The sequence below is a fragment of the Canis lupus genome, chromosome 8 (genome assembly GCF_003254725.2).
Source record: "Canis lupus dingo isolate Sandy chromosome 8, ASM325472v2, whole genome shotgun sequence".
In the NCBI taxonomy this organism is placed as follows: Eukaryota; Metazoa; Chordata; class Mammalia; order Carnivora; family Canidae; genus Canis; species Canis lupus.
In genome coordinates, this window is record NC_064250.1 from 6,777,540 (window position 1) to 6,797,697 (window position 20,158).

Sequence of the window (20,158 nt, forward strand, 5' to 3'; positions counted from 1 at the left end):
ATGAGATGTATTTACCATGATGGTGTCATGCAGAATAGTTTCTCTTCCCTAAAAATTCTATGTACTCTGCCTCTGTATCCCTCCTTCTTCTTTAACCTCTGAAAACCACTGATCCTTTTACTTTTTCCATAGTTTTGCTTTTTCCAAAAGGTCATATATTTGGAATCATAGAGTATGCAGCCTTTTCAGTTTGGCTTTTTTCATTTACTAATACATGTTTCAGCCTCCTCCACATCTTTTTATGGCTTGATAGCTCATTTGTTTTATTTACTGAATGTTATTCCATCATATGGGTGTACCATAGTTTATTTATCTGTTCACCTACTGAAAGACATTTTGGTTACTTCCAGGTGTTGGCAGTTAGGAGTAAAGCTACTGGAAACATCTGTGTGCTTATTATTGTGTGGATATGTTTTCAGTTTATTTCAGTAAATACCAAAGATATTATGGTTCTTTGTGATTGCTGCTTTGTATCGTAAGAACATAATAGCTCTGTCAGAAACTGCAAAACTATCTTCTAAAATGACTCTACCATTTGGCATTCCCACCATCAGTGAATGAGAGTTCCTATTGCTCTACATCTTTTCCAGCATTTGGTGCTGTCAGTGTTTGGAATTTCATCATTCTAATAGGTGTGCAGTGGTATCTCATTGTTTAAATGTGCATTTCCCTGATGACATATGATGTTGAACATATTTTCATATGCTTATTTGTAATTTGTGTATGTTCTTTGGTAATATTCTGTTAAGGTTTTTTGTTTTTGTTGTTCACCCAAAACAGACATAATTTAATGCAATTTTTTATAATTATCCAGTGAATAGAAGTATGCAATTCCTTCAAAGTCACAGAGGTGAGGAGTGGACAAAGGAGAAGGGGTTTGCTTACAGAAGCCAAGTTGCTCTTGTGACTTTGATCATGCCCCACCCCCCTCTACTCTCTTCTCAAGGGACCATCCTCTATTCTGAACCGGCTCACCACTTACAGTCAAGCCTCAATCAAGGCACATCACTCCTACTGGGCACCTAACTCCTGTGTAGAGCACCACTTCTGGAGATAAGAAGAGGCTGAGCCTACAACCTCTTTTGTGGCATCTTTATTTTTCTATCTGGTACACGAACAAAGTGAACATGGTCAGAAAAATCAGCTGCACTAAAACACTTCAGCCAATCATAAAGCAGAGGGCACATGGACATGGATGGGCAGGGGTGGCAATTCCAGACCAGCTTCCCCCAAAGGGCTTATGCTCCAAGCCCACAACCAGAAGGTGCTCTGGGAAAGACTGTGCAGCACATCTCTGGTGAGGAGAGACAAGAAGGACCAATTACAAGGACTGCAGCCGGGCATGTGTTTATTAGCTTCTTACCTCACACTCCTGCTTGATGAAGTTGATTAGCCCATTGGTGGAAGAGTTGTGAGAGGTGACTGGGCTCTTGCCATCAAGCTCAGGCTCAGTTTTCCTAGCCAGCTGCTTTCCTAGCTCCATCCCTCACTGGTCAAAGCTGTTGATGTCCCTGATGACACCCTGAACGAAGATCTTGTGCTTGTACGTGGCAATCAAGGCTCCCAGAATGAATGGTATGAGTTTGGTGAACACAATAGAATACACAATATAGTTGGTATGGTGATTTCTTTCAAAGACCTGTGTGGCAACAGCTTCTCAAAGTCCTCTGGACTCTTTCCCATAGCCTGCAGCTCCTTCCAGGCCTCCTCTGTCAACTTCCCCTTCATCAGGGCCTCAGTTTGGGCCAAAAAGTTGGCCACGAGGATCTTGTGATACAGACCCTTCCTTATCAGGTGCTGGGTCTGGACTGGGATGAGGAAGTCACAAGGTATAATCATAGTGCCTTGGTGGATGAGCTCATAGATGGCATGCTGACCATTGGTCCCTGGCTCCCCCACACAAAGGGGCCCATCTGGTGGTCCACATGAGTGCTGAACTTGGTGATGTACTTCCCATTGGACTCCATGTCACCCTGCTGGAAATAGGCAGCAAAGCGGTACAGATACTGGTCATAGGGCAGCATGGCCTGCATCTCACACCCAAAGCAGTTGATATACCAGATACCCAGCAGAGCCAGCAGGACAGGGGCGTTCTTCTCCAGGGGCCTTGTATGGAAGTGCTGGTCCATCCAGTGAGTCCCTGATAGCATCTGCTCCAAGTTGTCAAATCCCATGTGCAGTGCAGTGGAAAGTCCAATGGCTGACCAGAGCGAGTAGCATCCTCCTGCTCAGTTCCAGAACACAAACATGCTTTAAGCTTCAATCTCAAACTCCTTCGCTTTGGTCATTTTGGTAGACAGGGTGACAAAGTGCTTCACAACTGCAGAAGGATCCTTGGCGGACAGGAGAAACGACTCCTTCGCTGTCTCTGCATATCTGATGGTCTCCTGGGTGGTAAAAGTCTTGGAGGCAATGATGAACAGGGAGGACTCAGGGTTCAGGGCGGCCAGGGTTTTGGAAATGTGGGTCCCATCGATGTTGGAGACAAACCCAGACACAGGGTCCTCCTGAAGAGTATGGCTTAAGGGCTTCAGTCACCCTGGAGGGGCCCCAGATCAGAGCCGCCAACGCCAATGTTAATGCCGTCCGTGATGGCCTGGCCCGAGTACCCCTTCCAGGCACCACTGGCAGGAAGACTTCACCTTCTCCAGGACCCTGTGGACCGCTGGCATCACATCCTTGCCATCCACCAGAATGGGTGTGTCTGACCGGGTCCGCAAGGTCACATGCAGCCGTGCAGGGTCCTCCGTGAAGCTGATCTCGCCATTGAACACGCGCTCCCGGGCAGCCTCACACCTCTGGGCTCAGCATCACAGGGGTGTGCATCACAGGGTCGGTCCCAGAATATGCCCACGGTTGGTGTTCAGGAGCAAGTCGAAGCGGGTGCAACGTTCCTTGTCCCCCTCGAAAAGGCGGTGCGAATTGAGGTCAGAGCCCTGCCCGCGATGCCTCTTCTGCAGCTTCTGGAACTGCGGGTTCGGGGGTGAGCGCAGCCACGGCCAGAGCAGCGGGGTGCAGGGGCTCCGACCCCCTCGGAAGGCGAAGAGTGGTGGGCAGCACGCGGCTAACCAATTCTGTTAGGATTTTCGACCCATTTTTAAAAATCGGGTTGTTAATTTTCTCATTGTTGAATTTTAAGTGTCCTTTGCATATTTTAGTTCTTTGTCAGATGTATTTTTTGCAAATATTTTTTTTCCCAATGTATGGCTTGTCATCTCATTCTCTTCATGTGTCTCTCACAGAGCAGAACTTTTTTTATTTTATTTTAATTAAGTCCAATTTATTTCTTACATTATGAATGAGGTTTTAGATGTTGTATCTGAAATGTCATCTCTAAATAAAAGGTCATTTGTATTTTGTCCTACCGACTAGGAGTTTTATAGTTTTTATTTTACATTGAGATCTTTATTATGAAAGGTATAAAGGTCTGTGTCTGGATTTCTTTCTTTTTTTTTTTTTTTTTTTTTTTTTTTTAGTGTGTATCTACTTGTTCCAACACTGTTGAAAAGACAACATTTTCTCCATTGTATTGCTTTTGTTTCTTTATTGAAGAAAAGTATTTTACTTTTAACTGTTTGTTTTTATTTGTTCACTATTTCCAAAATACTGCTGTACCCTGTATATGTTTTCTTATAATTTAAATTTAATTTAAGCTTGCTACTGCATTAGCAGTAACTAGCCAAATAGAAACAATCCTGCTCTTTAGCTTTCTCTCTCATTCTGGATTCACTCATCATTTAAGTTCAATATAGCCTCTACCTAATGGAAGGAGAAGTGCATGAAGAAGCCAACCATGCCTAAAAGGAAAAGACTATTTTTTTAAAGATTTTATTTATTTATTCACAAGAGACACAGAGAGAGGCAGAGACACAGGCAGAAGGAGAAGCAGGCTCTTCTCAGGGAGCCAGATGAGGGACTCGATCCCCGGAATGGGATCACACCCTGAGCCGAAGGTAGTCACTCAACCACTGAGCCACCCAGGCGTCCCAAAATATTCTTATTTTTTAATGAGGACTCAAATATGGGTTACTATCTTGAAGTAGCTCTTAATATTTCTGAATTGAAACTGTATGCTGTAACCTGAAATGACAATTGGAAGTCCGATAGGTAGGAATGAACTGAGAAATGATGAGCGTTGCTAAGTTTTCATACAATGGTGGTGTGGTGGTGGGGGATGCATTATAAAGTAGCTGTGGTAGGCCAAACATTTGCATTTTGAGATCATCCAATGTGAAATACTTGTTCAACATAGCAGTAGTAAATGTAGTAATTTCAATCAAAGTTAATGAAATCAGATAAGATATCAGGAACAGAGAAAGTAACTGGATAGAATCATTTTCAAGATTGTTAAAAATAGTGAAATGTGATATGGAAAGAACCAGTTCTCTCTCATGTATAGTTATGTCTCCTTTTATTTAATGTTTTATAATTTCAGCCACACAATGGGGAAAGGATAAGTAGGGTGTTTTTTTGTTTTTTGTTTTTAAATCTTCTTCAACTCTAAAATTGTAAGCTGCTAGTATAAGAAAAGTCAGACACCATTTTGGGTTAATCTGGTTCCACTAGGAAGCTTTAGTGAATAAATTAAACACATGTTTACTTAACATTAAATGCATTCTAATAAAAACATAAACCTTAAGTGGACTGTAAAAGCTGACTTTTCCTACTGTTTAATTTTTGTTTTAAAAATCAGCAATAAACACACACATAACAGATTGCAATGATTTCAACAGTGTTCTTCTACAAATATATTTTATATTTTGCTTTTATTTTTTGAAATCTAACTCAAATAGTTACAATGAGTGGATTTGAGAATAAATATAGTCATTTTGATTCCATCCCTATCCTAACCTCAATTTAGCAAAAAGTAAACTGAGGTCCAGAGAACTTAAATGATTTGTACAGGGTCACACAGCTAATTTATGGCAAAGCTAGAAGAACAAGTTAGATTTCCTGATCCTCAGCCCAGTGACCTCTCCACAATAAGCTTAAAGTCCTTAGCAATTAGCATTACTTCAATAATCCATTGATAAGACATTTAATGTTTTATTTGACAGAAATAAGTTTTGACATCCATGAATTCATTTTATCCTTTCAACATCCCGGCAAGGTTATTATCATTCTCATTTTATATACACACTAACACAGATTAAGTAATATGCCCAAGGTCATATAATTAATAAGGGTTGAAATGTGAATTTGAAACATTACTTTTGCCTGACTCCAGATCCCAACCTCTTTCAAGGTTTCAAGCATTAAAGTTTCCTTTGAGTGTTAGTATTATAATGATTCTGTAGGATAAGTTTGTTAAGTCTTTGGCATTAGTCTTTGTCAGGGTTTAGTAATAAAGACCTTTCAAATTTATGATTATTTTCTGATACTGCTTCATCGTAGGCTTTTCTTCATCGTAGGCTTACATTAGACTATGTGCAATAATATATGTTTGGGGTAAATACATGTTTTCAACTAACCTTGTTATAGTTGATGACTTTAGAAGTGATTCACTCGTTATTTCATCCTCTGAGAAGATTTTTATTATATTTGTGTGTACACAACTGCATTTGAGAATTGTACTGATCATCGTTTTACCATATTGAGATGGTCTTAAATGCTGATCCAAGGCCCAATGTGTAACTTTCCCAGGAATCTTAGCATCAACTTTCAGAATAAAAAGTTGTCACTGGAGGTTTCTCAATGCCTATCTACTGCATTTCTGAATTAACAACAAATGCAGATTTGTCTTTGATGGCTCTTTTATAGCTGTATGCAGCTGGAGAAAAACCAACTGCCAAGGGAACTCAATTTTCTTTATCATCAATTTGACATTGGTTAACAGATGGTTTCTGGATACCATGGTAGTCTTCTTAATTTGTCTCTCTATATACTGCTGCAAATACCCTTGGTTAATTGCTTGATTATTACATTTAATTCTTTGTCAACAATATACCTCATTGTTTTGGAACGTATCTGAAGTTATAAAAGGCAGATATTTGAGTGTTGAACTGCTACCATACCTTTGAAACATAAAACAAAACACCTAAAGGTAGACAAATATGTTAAAATATCCCATCCTAAAATCCAGTGGGCTTTTCCTGAAGTATGCAATTTCTCTGGAATACAATGGATTCTCAAGAGCTAATTTATATAATAGAAGAAAAGAGATCTATCAAAACATGAAAAAGGAAACAAATACACTTTAAAGTAAAAACATCTTTCCAGTTGAACATTAACCTAAGGTTAACTACAACAGAAGGCTTATTTGTTTCTATTTGTTTGGGGTTTTTTTTAGAATTTCAGTAAGTCGAATTTAAATATTATACTTTAGAGAGTGAAAAATTGTCTACTATTTCAAAAGATGTGTAATAATAAGCTTGCAATTGATTGAATATTTTGACATTCATTTTCTTGACTGCTTTGGAGATCCAAAGAAACAAGCAAACTTTTAAAATACAGACTTTGAGAGAGCTGATTCAACCAGACAATATTGCATATAACATTACACACAACATACTTGTATGTATACAAAAAGGAGAGTTCAATGCATGATAAGAGAATTCATTGACCACTGTAAAATCATCTTACATTGCCAACTCTGAAAGTGGTATATTAACGGCCCAACCATGTCAATTAAAACAACTACTAATTTTGGCTTTTAATCTTAGTTATTTTTTTCATTTATTCATTATGAAATGGCAAGGCTGTCTCTAAAAATGATGCAAAATTGTACTTGTACATCTACTTTTACTTGTATTTGTACTTTTAACAAAATAAATTACTCTCTAAGCATTTTAAATAGATTCAAAAGATGGACTCAGTGGAATCAGAAAATCCTCAAAATAGTACTTTGCCATTATGAGAAAAGAAAATCTGAACTAATATTGCTAGTAATGAATATTCTATTGAAGTTTATGCTGCCACCTATGGGAAATGAAAATTCTTAGTAATTAATCTAAAATGTAGAAATTACTGTTGCCAATTATAAGAGAAAATTGGAACTTCTAAGTGGATTTTATTACTATCTAACTGTCAAAGGAAAGTCCATTTGGAGAAAGCTGTAAATTCTTCACCTGTTCCCTAAAAAAACCCAGATTTGATTATGTGCCATGGAAATTAAGCTACATAATCCACAAAGCTTATTTCTAAAGAATATCTTTTTAAGGGTCAACGTTGTATATTTGGAATCAATAATTAAAAATAGTGTAAACTGAATTAATTCCATTGTGAAATTTTATGTAAGTGGATTTAATCATACTTCTGTTCATTTTCTTTACATCCCCTTCTTTTCACTTCTGCCCATTTAACATCTATTACCTTATTCAAATTGAGAAGCAAGAAGACTGTTTTTAGCCTCTAGTCTTCTAATATGCTAAAGTAGTAGAATGGAAATAGAGAAGCTCTGATTAAGGGAAGTTTTTTGTTTCAATTCACGGTCTAACACTTGATACTTGTATCACATAAGAAAAGGAACTCTTGAGTTCTCATTAGAAAATAGAACTGATGGCACCAGTATTTTACAGGAGTGCCAATAAGAAATATGCAGTATTTTACAATGCTTAACAGAGTGCCTAACACAGAATAGAGTCTCAACAAATACTTGCTTTCTTCCAAAACATACTCTGTCATGTCAACAAAATCTAGAAAAACTGAGACATAGCTCATCCTGTGACTTTATTCTGATCATAAAGATAATGAGATGTCACTCTCATGACTGTGTTATGTAAGATTCCTTTGCTGGCTTTGAGGTAAACATCCAGATGGCAAGCAACTGAGGAAGGCTTTTAGAAGGTAGAGATAGCTTCCAGACAACAGGCAGCAAGAAGTCAGGGACCTCAGTGTACAATCACAAGGAAATGAATTATTCCATCCATCTGAGACTAGAAGTGGACTCAATTCTAGTTAGTCTGTCCTCCACATGAGAATCCAGCCCTGGCCATTGTACTAATTACTTTTTTACAGATGACCAGTTAAGATGTACCAGGATTCTTGAACCACAGAAATTGTCAGTTAATAGATGCATGTTTTTTAAGCTGCTAAATTTGTTACACAGCAATAGAAAAACTAACCTAATGACTTTTCTTGGATAAGTTATATTTTCTTTTTTTCTATATACCTTTAAAAATGTGAAAATATGATTTATAACACATGTACAATATAAATAATCATCCTTCCCACTTTACACCCCTACATCACCTTCATCACACTTCCCAGAGGCAACCATAATATACTGTTTCATATTTTCATCTCTGATAAAATGATCTTCCAAGTTCATAAATATATATGGAAATTTAAGAATAATTTCTTTGAAGTTTTTCCTGATATTTATCATTTACAAAAGTAAAATGTTTTATTGGCCCATGGTTTTAAAGGTATTTTAAAGCTAATGCAAGAAACTGTACCATGCTGCATAACATTAAGTCTTAAATTTCATGGTCTATCTATGGGGAGTGAAGCAAAGGGAAGCAATAAGCAAAGCCAATAGAAGACTATTTTTAATAAACCTAGGTTCTTATGCAATATTGCTGCTAACTGGCCATATATCTTCATGGTAAGTACCTCTTCTTTATATACCTTTAATTTACACATTCCAGAATTCAAATTACATGTTTATACGTACCTTAAGGTTTGTGTGTTTTGTCTTTCATAATGATACCCGGTGATTTGCAAACCTGACTGATCACAAAAATCATACTCCAAGAATTCCATCATCTTCATCATCAATTACAACAACAGCAACTACTCACCATCTCTGGATATTCTGATTCTGTGAATTTGGGATATGATTATAAGAGTCTATATGTTACCATATTTTCACAGGCTATTCTAATCCACTTGATTGGAAAACAGTAATTTAGATATTTTATTTGCACACCTATAAACCTATAAGATAGTAGTCTGAAATTCACCGTAAACTACGTAACAGAAAAAGCAATCATTCTAGTTATGGACTGTATGAAAAAAACAATTGCAAATAAAACAGTTTTGAAAACATTTATTTAACTTTTATTTATTTATTTTTTTAAGATTCCATCTATTTATTCATAGAGATGGAATGGCAGAGACATAGGCAGCAGGAGAAACAGGCTCCCCGCCTCAGGGAGCCTGATGTGGAACTTGATCCCAGAACTCCAGTACGACACCCTGAGCCGGAGGCAGACACTCAACAGCTGAGCCACCCAGGCATCCTTTATTAAACTGTTAACCTTTTCTCATTTGTTATATATTTTATTCATTCTTTCTTTGGAGGTTACCTTTATATCTTTAACAAAGCACAACTTATTGCTCATATCCCGAAATCCTCCTACTTCACTTAGAAACCCTGTTGCTGGTAGACATGAAAGTTCTTTGGAACTGTCTAAAGACACCAACTAAAGTTGGATCATGCAGGTATGTATTTCCAGTCTTCCATTCCTGTTTTTGGCTTCGTTTTCTCGTTGTTGGATCAAACCTGGGAGGTGACTGCTTCATCTGGTGCCTTGATGTCATTAAATTATTCAGCAGTATCTCTTATTTAAAAGCTGCTTTTGATTTATACTTTGTTAACTTACATCAATTTTTTTCAACAACACATTCTTCAGGCATGTCAAAAAATGCCTTTACTTCATAATTATTATGGAATTTGTTGACTGAAGCATGACCAGGAGATGAAAATAGTTATGGAGACTGAAGCAATGATACAAAGATCTAGCCTCAAATATAAGAAGATTGTAGCTGCCTCATTCTCATCTTCCCTAATTATTTTAAGTGGGTGGGTAGCTAACTAGCTAGCTACAATTACATAGCATAAAATTCACTCTTTTAAAGAGTATACTAAAGAACTCATTAGTTCCTATTAATAGTTTTATAATTCTCACCAGTATCTAATTTCAGAATCTTTTTATCACCTAAAAGAAACCCTGTATTTATTAGCACACATTCTCTAATTCTCTCCTCAAGCCTCTGACCATTAATCTATTTACTATCTCTATGGATTGCCTTGTCTATGGGATTGTGAAAATTTTATATAAATTGAATCATTCAAATGTGGTGATTTGTGACTGGCTTATTTTCCTTAGGATGTTGTCAAGGTTCATCTATATTATAGCTTGTATCAGTGCCTTATTTCTTTGTTGGCTAAATATTACATTGAATGGATATATCACATTTTGTTTATCTATTCATTGGTTGATGGACTTTGAGTTGTTTTCATTTTTTGGCCATTATGAATAATGCCGCTGTAAGTGGTCATATGTGTGTTTTTTCCCCCTGTATGTTGGGTATATACCTAGCAGTGGAATTGCTGGATTATATGGCACATGTATTTCTAACATTTTGAGGAAATGCAAAACAGTTTTCTGAAGTTGATGCACCATTTTTCATTTCCAACAATGTATGAGAATTGTAATTCCTCAGCATCCATCTTAACACTTGTTTTTGTTCAGTCTAAGGGAAGATGAATGAAGCGAGTTTTGATTCTGTTGATTTTCTGTATTTTTTCCTATTCCCTATTTAACTTATTTCCTCTATAATTTCTTTTGTTTCCTTTCTTGACCTTGCTTTGGGATTACTTTGCTCATTTTACTAGTTTCTTAATGTGGAAGATTAAGCTGATTAGAAATCTTTCTTATTCATAGGTATCCATAAATGTATTCCTCTCTATGCACAGTTTTAACTGCATTCCTTAAATTTTAGCATATTGTATATTTGTCTTCATACAACTCAAACTATTTACTAATTTCCATTTTAATTTCTCCCTAACCAATTGGAAGTTTAGGAGTGCATTATTTAATTTCCAAATATTCGTGAAATTTTCTAATTTGTTTCTGCCTTTTCTTTTTTTTTTTTTTTTGCCTTTTCTAATCAGATTTTATTGTGGTAAAAGAACATATTTTTCATCATTTCTACCACTTTAACTTTGTATAAGTTCTATCATTTCTACCTTTACTGTGACTTGCTGTTTGACCTAATATATGGTCTGTGTTGGTGAATATTGTATGCACTTGAGACGAATGTGTTTTCCTCTGTTTTTAGGTAGAGTGTTTTTATAGATCTGCTTCGTTTACAGTCTTTTATTTCCTTGCTACTCTTATGCCTTGTTTTCTTCTATTCAAAGTGGGATATTGAAGTTTCCAGCTATTATTGTTATCTGTTTATCCCTTTATGTATGTCAGGTCTTGCTATATGCATTTTGGGGGCTCTTTTGCTATGTGCATATATGCTTATAATTTTTATGTTTTCCTGATGATTTGACCCTTTTTCATTGAAGAATGTTTTCCTTTTACGCTAGTAACAATTTTGTTCTTAAAATCTGTTGGATCTGATATTAATATAGCCACCTCAGCCCTCTTTTAGTTATCATTTGCATGGTTTTCATGGTTTTACTTTTTTGTTCTTTTATTTTCGAACTCTTTGTGTATATGAATTACCTCTCTTACAGACAGAACAAAGTTGGATCATATTTTTAAAATTCATTCCGCCAATTTCTGCTTTTTAATTGTACATTATTCAACAAGGTAAGATTTAGACCTACCATTTTGCTGTTTGTTTTCTATATATCTTATATTTTCTTTAGTCTCTATTTCTTCATTACTGCCTAGATATTTTTCTTGTGTACTATATTAATTTCTTTAATGTTTATTATACTATATTTTTGAGATGTATTTTAAAACTGTTGCCCTGAGGATTATAAAGTAACATCTTAACTTAAAACAATCTAGTTTAGATTAATGTCAATTTAATTTCAATAATATACAAAAACTTTTGTCGAGGAAATGGGTATGAAATTCTTGGTCGACAGCCTATTTCAGCACTTTTAATATAACATCCCTTGTCTTCTGGCTTTCACTGTTCCTGATATTGAATGTGTTTGGGTATGGATAGATTTGAGTTTAACCTGTTTGGAATTGACTGAACTTCTCAGATACATGAGTTAATATTCTTCATCAAATTTTGTAAGTTTTCAGTCATTATTTGTTCTAATGCTCCTTCTGCTCCTCTTTTCTCTCCTTCTCAATTACCATTATGCATACTTTGGTACATTTGAAGGTATCCATTAGTTCTCTGAGATTTGGTTAATTTTGTGCATCCTTTTTTCTTTCCGTTCCTCAAAAATAATTGCGAAATGTTAATTGACCTATTTTCAAGTTGGTTGATTCTTTCTTCTGTAAGCTCAAATCTGCCTTTGGACATTTCCAGTGAATTTTCATTTAGTAATTTTACTTTTCAACTAAAAAATACTACTTGGTACTTTTCGAATTCTTTTTGTTTCAAATGATAATTTTCTATGTAGTGAGATATTATACTTTCCTTTAATTCTTCAGAGAAGGCTTCCTTTAGTTTCTTGGAAATATTTATAATAGCAGGCTTTTAAATTTTGTCTAGTAAGTCCAATACTTGGTTTTCCTGAAGAATGGTTTTATTGACTTCATTAGGTTTCTTTCTTTTTCTTTCTTTCTTTCTTTCTTTCTTTCTTTCTTTCTTTCTTTCTTTCTTTTCTTTCTTTCCTTTTTGGATATGGGCCATACTTTTTGTTTCTTTGCATGCCTTTCTCTCTTGCTCTCTCTCTCTTTTCTTTTCTTTTTGTTTTTCATAGAAAACTGAACATTTGAAATAACATAATGTGGATGCTCTAGAAAATAGATTCCCATTTATCACCAGGATTTGTTGTTGCTGTCTATATATGCTTTTCCTGGACTAATTCTTCAAAGCCTGCATTCTCTGACATGTGTGGCCACTGAAGTTCCTGCTTCAGTTAACTTTGTGATCAGCTGATAACTGGACAGATATTTCATTAAATGGCTTGAACCTGCAAATCTCCCAAACTTTGTTAGAAGGGCTCTGTGTATGTGATGGGGCATGACTTCAACTCTTGACTTTATAATTATGCATTATTCATTTCCAGCTTGTTTAGATCCTGATGGTCACCTAGAAGTAATAGATAAGGGAACTGTCCAGGATTCTGGGGTGTACACACAAACCCAGGAAAGTTTTGGAGTCTACCAAAGTCCCATCTGGGCATCTCATAACATATATTTTCCGTTTTAAATTTTTTTGGCTATCTTCTTATTTGGTACAACTGGTATCATTGTTTCCGGCAGTTTCAAGATTAAATAAATGATACTGGTTGCTTTCAATAAACACCCTGAGATAAAGCTTTTTGCGGGAGAAATCTCTAAGTCAGGTCAGATGATGAAAAGCCTCGCAAGAAAGCTGCTGCAGAGCTCAAAAAGTGACAGTTCTCTGGAAATGGGGCTTTTATGGCAGTTCCAAATCTATTCTTTTCCCTTCAGTGACTGTTAGGTTACCGGTTTTTAAAACTACCACAGATACGGCATTAGGAGAATATGACAGGGCAAGTTAAAGCACCACAAATTCACTCTTCTTACTGAGATTCAGCCATTTTTCTTGAATTTTGGATTTTGAAAGCTTCTTGTCATTTCCAGAATTCTGAAAGAGTTGATTTTGACAAATTTTTCCTGTGTTGTGATTGCTTTTACAGAGGTCATTAGTCTACCAATTCAGAAAGTTGTGTCTCTGTTTAATAACCTAATTCTAAAGTAAAAAATAATACATCTTTCCCCACGTCAGAATTTGCGATCATCACTCAAGTTATGTTGATAGGAAAGAACTTGGTAGGTGATTTGGGGTAAGCCTTATTCTCAGAGTTTGGCAGTGGAACAAACCTATTCAGTCACTAGGGTGGTTCAGAAACACTACCATTGCTCTGTGATTTTACAACTCCACAGATTAAAGAATGCCACAGAGGAACTTCATTGAATATTCAAAGTTTATAAATGATAGCTCCAACTGTTCTAGTAGGATTTTTAGGCTCACTATTTTAGAGCTTTAAAACATGGACTTGTGTTTATCTAAATGAATTACATAGATCTGTATTTTATTCTCATTACTAATTAGTTTGATTAGTTCTCAGTATCTATGAGCTCTTCCATTAGACTATAATTTCTTTGAGGGCTGAGCCTTCAGTGTATTCAATTTTTAATACCTCATGTCCTATAAAGTGCCTGGTACTTTTTGTTAATTAATCAATTCAGAAAATATATTAAGAATCTAGTACATACCAATCACTGTGAATTATACTAGGGGTTTAAGATGAAAGTCTACTCTTGAAGACCTCATGTCTCTTATAAATTTAATGAATATTCTTCATTTATCTTATTAACACATTATAATTCTGTAAGTGTTTAATTTTCCTGTATCATACTGAGTAGCATGGATGGCTAGAGAGACTGAGTGAGACCATAAGAGAATACTGAATGTGAGGTATCACAGTATGCTTAATTTGTACATTTACAAAAATGTTTTCATTGCTTAGAGATCCATAAAGAGGCTGGTTCCAAGCATTAAACATTGTTACTACATTCAGCAGAACTGTTCCAGTTAATTTACAAGTTCATCAATAATAATTATTGGACTCTTTTTAATATATGAAACATTATGGACATTTAAATATAAGCAAAGAAAATAATATGCTGAGGAAATGAAATATAAATGAAAAATTATTAAATATAAATTAAGAAAAAATATTTTGGTATCCTTCAAACAATTTGGTTATTAAAAATATCCTGGCCTTATATATAAATTATTGCATTCTGTACTTGAAAGATACAGAAAGCTTCAGGGCATTTTGTATTGACATTATATCTTTTTAACAAGAGTAAAGTAGAGAATATTATAACAGAATTTGCATTCCACGATAATGGGTGTATTCTATATCCCATTTCCACGGATATAAAAAGGAGGTATAGTTGAGTACATGACATGGATGTCGTTTGAATAAAACACAATGACTAAAAATTGATCATTTTGTTTAAGGATCAAGACTGTCTTCGTCAGCTCAGGCTGCTATATGAAAATGCCATAGACTGGGGTCTTAAACACTAGACATTTATTTCTCACAGTTCTAGAGTCTGAAAAGTCCAAGATTAAGCTGCTAACAGATTCAGTTCCTGGTGAGACTGTTCTTCCTTGTTTAGAGATGACCACCTTCTTCTTGTATCCTCACATGGCAGAGAGAAAGGGAGCTTTGATCTCATCCTCTTCTTATAAAGAAACTAATTGCGCAGTTCTCTGCCTTTATGAACTCATCTAAATATGATTACGTCCCAAAGCCCCATCTCAAATACCATTACCATCATGATGGTATGGGCTTCAACATATGAATTTGAAGGGATACAAACATTCAATTCATAACAAGGCATAAGAAAAGTGAACATCTAGTTTTATAACTGAACTCAGAAGATAAATCCACGTCAATAATTTACAAGACATTGAGGAAAATAGAAGATACTCAGATAAGCAAATGAAAGACACTGCTTCAGTTATTGAATTTAGTTTCCAGTTTAGTGTCCAGGTGGAAAGATAGAACAATCACAAAACAGAGCATCAATATACAGAACACAGTATCAATATTGTGATATTTATGACATTGATCTACTAGAACTCATTTTTGGAGTTTACCATTGATATGTGAAGGAATCCTTCCTAATTGTTTTACACACACAGAGAGACACACACTCCCTCTCTCCATCTCTGTCTCTCTCTCTGTTAAAAATAAATTTCTCAGGGTATCCCTGGGTGGCTCAAGGGTTTGAGGCATGGTTTGGTCCCTGCCTTCGGCCCAGGGGGTAACCCTGCAGTCCTGGGATCAAGTCCCACATCGGGCTCCCTGCATGAAGCGTGCTTTTCCCTCTGCCTGTGTCTCTGCCTCTCTCTCTCTGTGTCTCTCATGAATAAATAAATAAAATCTTAAAAAAGAAAAAGAAGAAAAAGAAAAAGAAAAAGAAAAAGAAAAAAATTTCTCAGCCTACAGGAGAACATATTATTCAAAATGAATTAGCAAATACTTTCCAAATAATTAATATGCTATCAAGGCTAAAGATTGTTTGCAGTCTAGTTTTATGTAAGGTTTTAATAATTTTTGTTTATAACTTTACAAAACTGCTTAATTTGACTTTTTATTGCTGTATCATTTTCATGTTCTCTGAATATCATAAGATACAAGACCATATTTGTGTATTGATAAAATATATTTTACCTTTGGTATTTAACATAGACTTTATTGTAGATCTTCCATGGTACCTCTCCATGTATTTATGAGCATGAAACTAACATAAAGGGTGTTGTTATAAGAACACTTGAAATGTAGACTCACAACAAAATTCCTTCTTCACTAAGTCACTTTGGAGGTAATAGAAAACATAACTAGAGCAGTTTAAAACCTCACATATTGTTCATATTAGAATTTGCTTTGATGTAATACCTCTACATTTTTGTTTTTTTATGTAAATGAATACAATCCAGGGTTTGATGATATGCCTCTGGGTTTTCTTGATGCAAATTCATAGAGTACTTAAGATGTTTAAAACCACACTCGTTATGTAACTAATTATTGGGTCCATCTTTTGAAACCAAGTTGGCTGTGAAGTATACAAGTGTCTCCAAATTCTGTCTTTCAACACTGAGAAAAATCTGAGGCATGCTGTGAGCACCTTCATTTAACATGATTTCTTTGCAATGAACACTCCAGGATTCTATTAAATAGGAATTGAGGAAAGAGCATTTTAGAGAATTATAGTGAGGGGAAGTTATGGAATTTGATAGTACTACTTGTTAACTGTTCTAGGTGATGAGTGTGAAACTTAATTTGTATTAATCAATGTGAGGTGAAGAGAGCACAAATTAATTTGACATGCAGATTTTGTGCTTTAGTAATGATGCTGAAAGTACTCCTGGCCCACAAAAAAACAGCATATTCACCTTGTAGGTCAGTGGATTATACCATGTCCTGCCTAAGCAGCATTGTGCACATCTTCTTTAAGGCTGAATTGGGTAAAATCGCTAATCTAGTTCTTCTGGTCTTGTTGATAATAAACTGATGAAGCAAACTGACCCCTTGCGCCACAGCCATTATGTTTAAGGACATCATACCACAGTGTGGGTAGGGAAAATAGCATATTTACTCCTGAAATAAACTTTATAAAAAGTAATTGCACCTTACCTAACAATAGTCTTCAAAATAGGTGAAACTACCTTCTGAGTTCTTAGTGAAAACAAAGATATCATTGACTTTTATAATTCTGTTGTCTGCGCGTGATAAAACTGTTGCTTTTCCACCACGAACAGACTGTTACATTAGTAATTATGTGTGTGTGTTTCTGTTAAGAAAACATTGCTGTGAACTGTCTTTCAGAGCTCAGTGTTTTGAAATCTGTACTCACTTACAAAATATTGCAGCTATTTTATTAATGTCTCTGACTCAGTTTTTCTCTTTCAGAAAAATAAAGAGAGCTAAAAATAAATTGAGGAAACAGACCTATCTAACATAATGCCTGCTCAGTTAACAGTTATTTACCGTACTAGCCCTTGAATATTTCTGTGCTTTTGACAAAGTCTCCTTTTGTTCTAGTATGATGACTTTTCAGTTTAGAGGCACACTAAATACACTATAAAAAGTGATACTTTGACATTTTAATTTCGGGTAAAGACATACTCAATAATTTACTCAACAAAACAGTTCCTAGAAAAATTAGAGAAAAAATTTGAATTGTGTCCCATGTTTGGATGAACCCAAAATGTTTTCTTTTGTATGCATGCCAGTAAAAGGAATGAAGAGATAGCATCTCTTTTACTCTTGTATCTCTTGTGCAAGTGAGCAATTTCCATGTATTTCAAAGTGCTCTTATGATTGATTAGCTTTAGCTTTTCTATTTTTTTTTAAATGTATTAAGTGGAGTTTGAACGCAAGACAGCCATGAGACAGAAAAAGGATGAAAAAATTGGTAATGAAAATGGTGCAGTACAAGAATACACAACCTAAAAAATGATTGTTTCTCATATCTTTTCCTATTATGGTCTTTTTCTTCTCAAGAATAAGAAACGTACAGTACACTACTTATATGTAAAACCTGTATACTTTGGGAAATTGTCTTTTCCCTATATAAACATACTTTATTATCAATGGGTTTTTCTGTCAGTGAACATGTCTGTGTATATATGTACACAACTTCTTAAACTTTTTATTTAATGAACTGAGACTTTTAAGAAAGGAATGAGTGAATTTCCATAAGTCACAGAAGAGAATTTTTTATTTCTTTCTATCTAGAGCCATATTTTGATAATATGAAATAGCTTTTATAAAGAATTTGTGAATATACTTGCATCCATGCCTTTTCCACATGGAGTTATTTAGATATATCATTTCTGATTGGCCAAACAGAAGGTGGAATACAAATTAAACATGTTTTAGATGATACTTTAAGCACCTTTGCTTTTAAAGTCAGAATAGTTTAAAAGAAGCTAAAGAGGAAACTTAATTTGAAAATTTGCATCCAGCCATCAAAGTTTGCGCATCATACTTTGATGCTCATACTTTGCCCTCTCAAGCAGAGCACTTGTCCTTTCAGTGAAGCAGTCTTTACAAAAGCAGTCAAGACACCCTCTCTGAATATAATAGTTACAAACATGTTGGAAAAGCCAGTAATGCTACACCGCGTTCCAATGTGATGACATACATCAGAGTTTGAATATAGAGAATTCAGGGCGCCCGGGTGGCTCAGTCTGTTAAGCATCTGCCTCGGCTCAAGTCATGATCAACCCGCGTCTGGCTTCTTGCTCAGTGCGGAGTTTGCTTCCCTCTCCCACTGCTCCTTCCCTCTGCTCGTGCTCTCTCTCTCAAATAAATAAAATCAAAAAAATAAAAATAAAAATATAGATGCAGAATTACCTCTCTTCAGAAGTGTTCTGTGAACTTGTTAGTATGACTAAATATTGACACAGTGTTAGTACCTTATTGGCTCTGTAGTACAAAATTCATCATTATATACAACACACAATTAGTTGGGCCCATTAATAACATAACCATGGTGATTTACTTCTTGATGAAAATTCTAATTTATTAATGCTTAGTAGGTGCAACTGTTTGACTTTTAGAGCTGGTAAGTTATTAAAATCCCTTAGGATCTTTAACGTCTCGGTAAATAACATAAATGCAAAACAGGGGGATATAGATTATACCACAGTGATTTGAGGAGCATTTCATTTTATTTTATTTTTTAAGGGAAGGGACAGAGGGAGAGAGAGAATCTTAAGCAGGCTCCATGTCCAGTGTGGAGCCGAAGGCTGAGGTCATGACCCAAGCTGAAATCAAGAGTCAGACACTTAACCAGCTGAGTCATCCAAGCACCCCGAGGAGCATTTTAAACTACCTAAAATACAATGGGCATTCCCCAGACACAAGGCAACTGTGTATTATTACCTAATTTTAGCTTCACCAATATGTCATAAAGGTGTTTTACCCTTTCTATGAATGAAAAAATGGGAGCTCACAATAATTAAGTTCATTGTACAATATCCTACTGCTAATGCATTTGGAGCCAGCATCAAGTCCATTATTTAAAATTTATTCCAGAGGCCTACTTGTAAACTAATATACAGTAGGACATCTTTTAAGAAGGTGATACTGCATTCAACTCTGCCATTGGTGTTTCCCTTGTAATTCTCTCAGGTGAAGGCCTTTTACTTTCTTTTTAAGGATTTTATTTACTTATCTGAAAGAGAGCATGAGCAAGGGGTGGGGAGGACAAAAGATGGGGGAGAAGCAGACTCAATCCCAGGGCCCTGAGATCATGACCTAAACTGAAGGCAGATGCTTAACCGACTGAGCCACCCAGTCAACCCAAAGCCCTTTTTACTCTTATAAACCTTTTCATCCAATTAATTGCCCACAGCAAGATTTATACTACCTATAAAATATTACTTGTAGCAGTTATTCAGAAATTCAGAAATAATTATTGAATACTCCCAGAGCGCCTGAATGGTGCATGTCAGACTCTTGGTTTTGGCCTAGACTGTGATCTCAGGGTTGTGAGACTGAGCTCAGCTGGGAGTCTCCTTAAGACTCTCTCTCCCTCTAAGCCATGCCCCCACCCTCCAACTCTAAATAAATAAATAAATAAATAAATAAATAAATCTTTTTTTTTTTTTTTTAATAAATAAATCTTTAAGGAAAAAAATTGAGTACTCTTGGTGTGCCACAACCACTTTGGTGGGGATACATCAGTAAGTGAGATGAACAAGATCCCAGTACTTACATCAGGATTTTTGTTGCCTGGATATTTTCATTTTCACCTGGTCTAGTTTCACTTACTTTCTTTCCTCGTAGTTT

At 35.5% G+C, this 20,158-nt stretch overlaps 1 pseudogene; it reads right to left on the reverse strand.

Annotated features, from left to right (window-relative positions):
• Window positions 1-1,136: 1,136 nt before the first annotated feature.
• LOC112657925 (glucose-6-phosphate isomerase-like) lies at window positions 1,137-9,284 on the reverse strand (annotated as a pseudogene).
• Window positions 9,285-20,158: the final 10,874 nt, after the last annotated feature.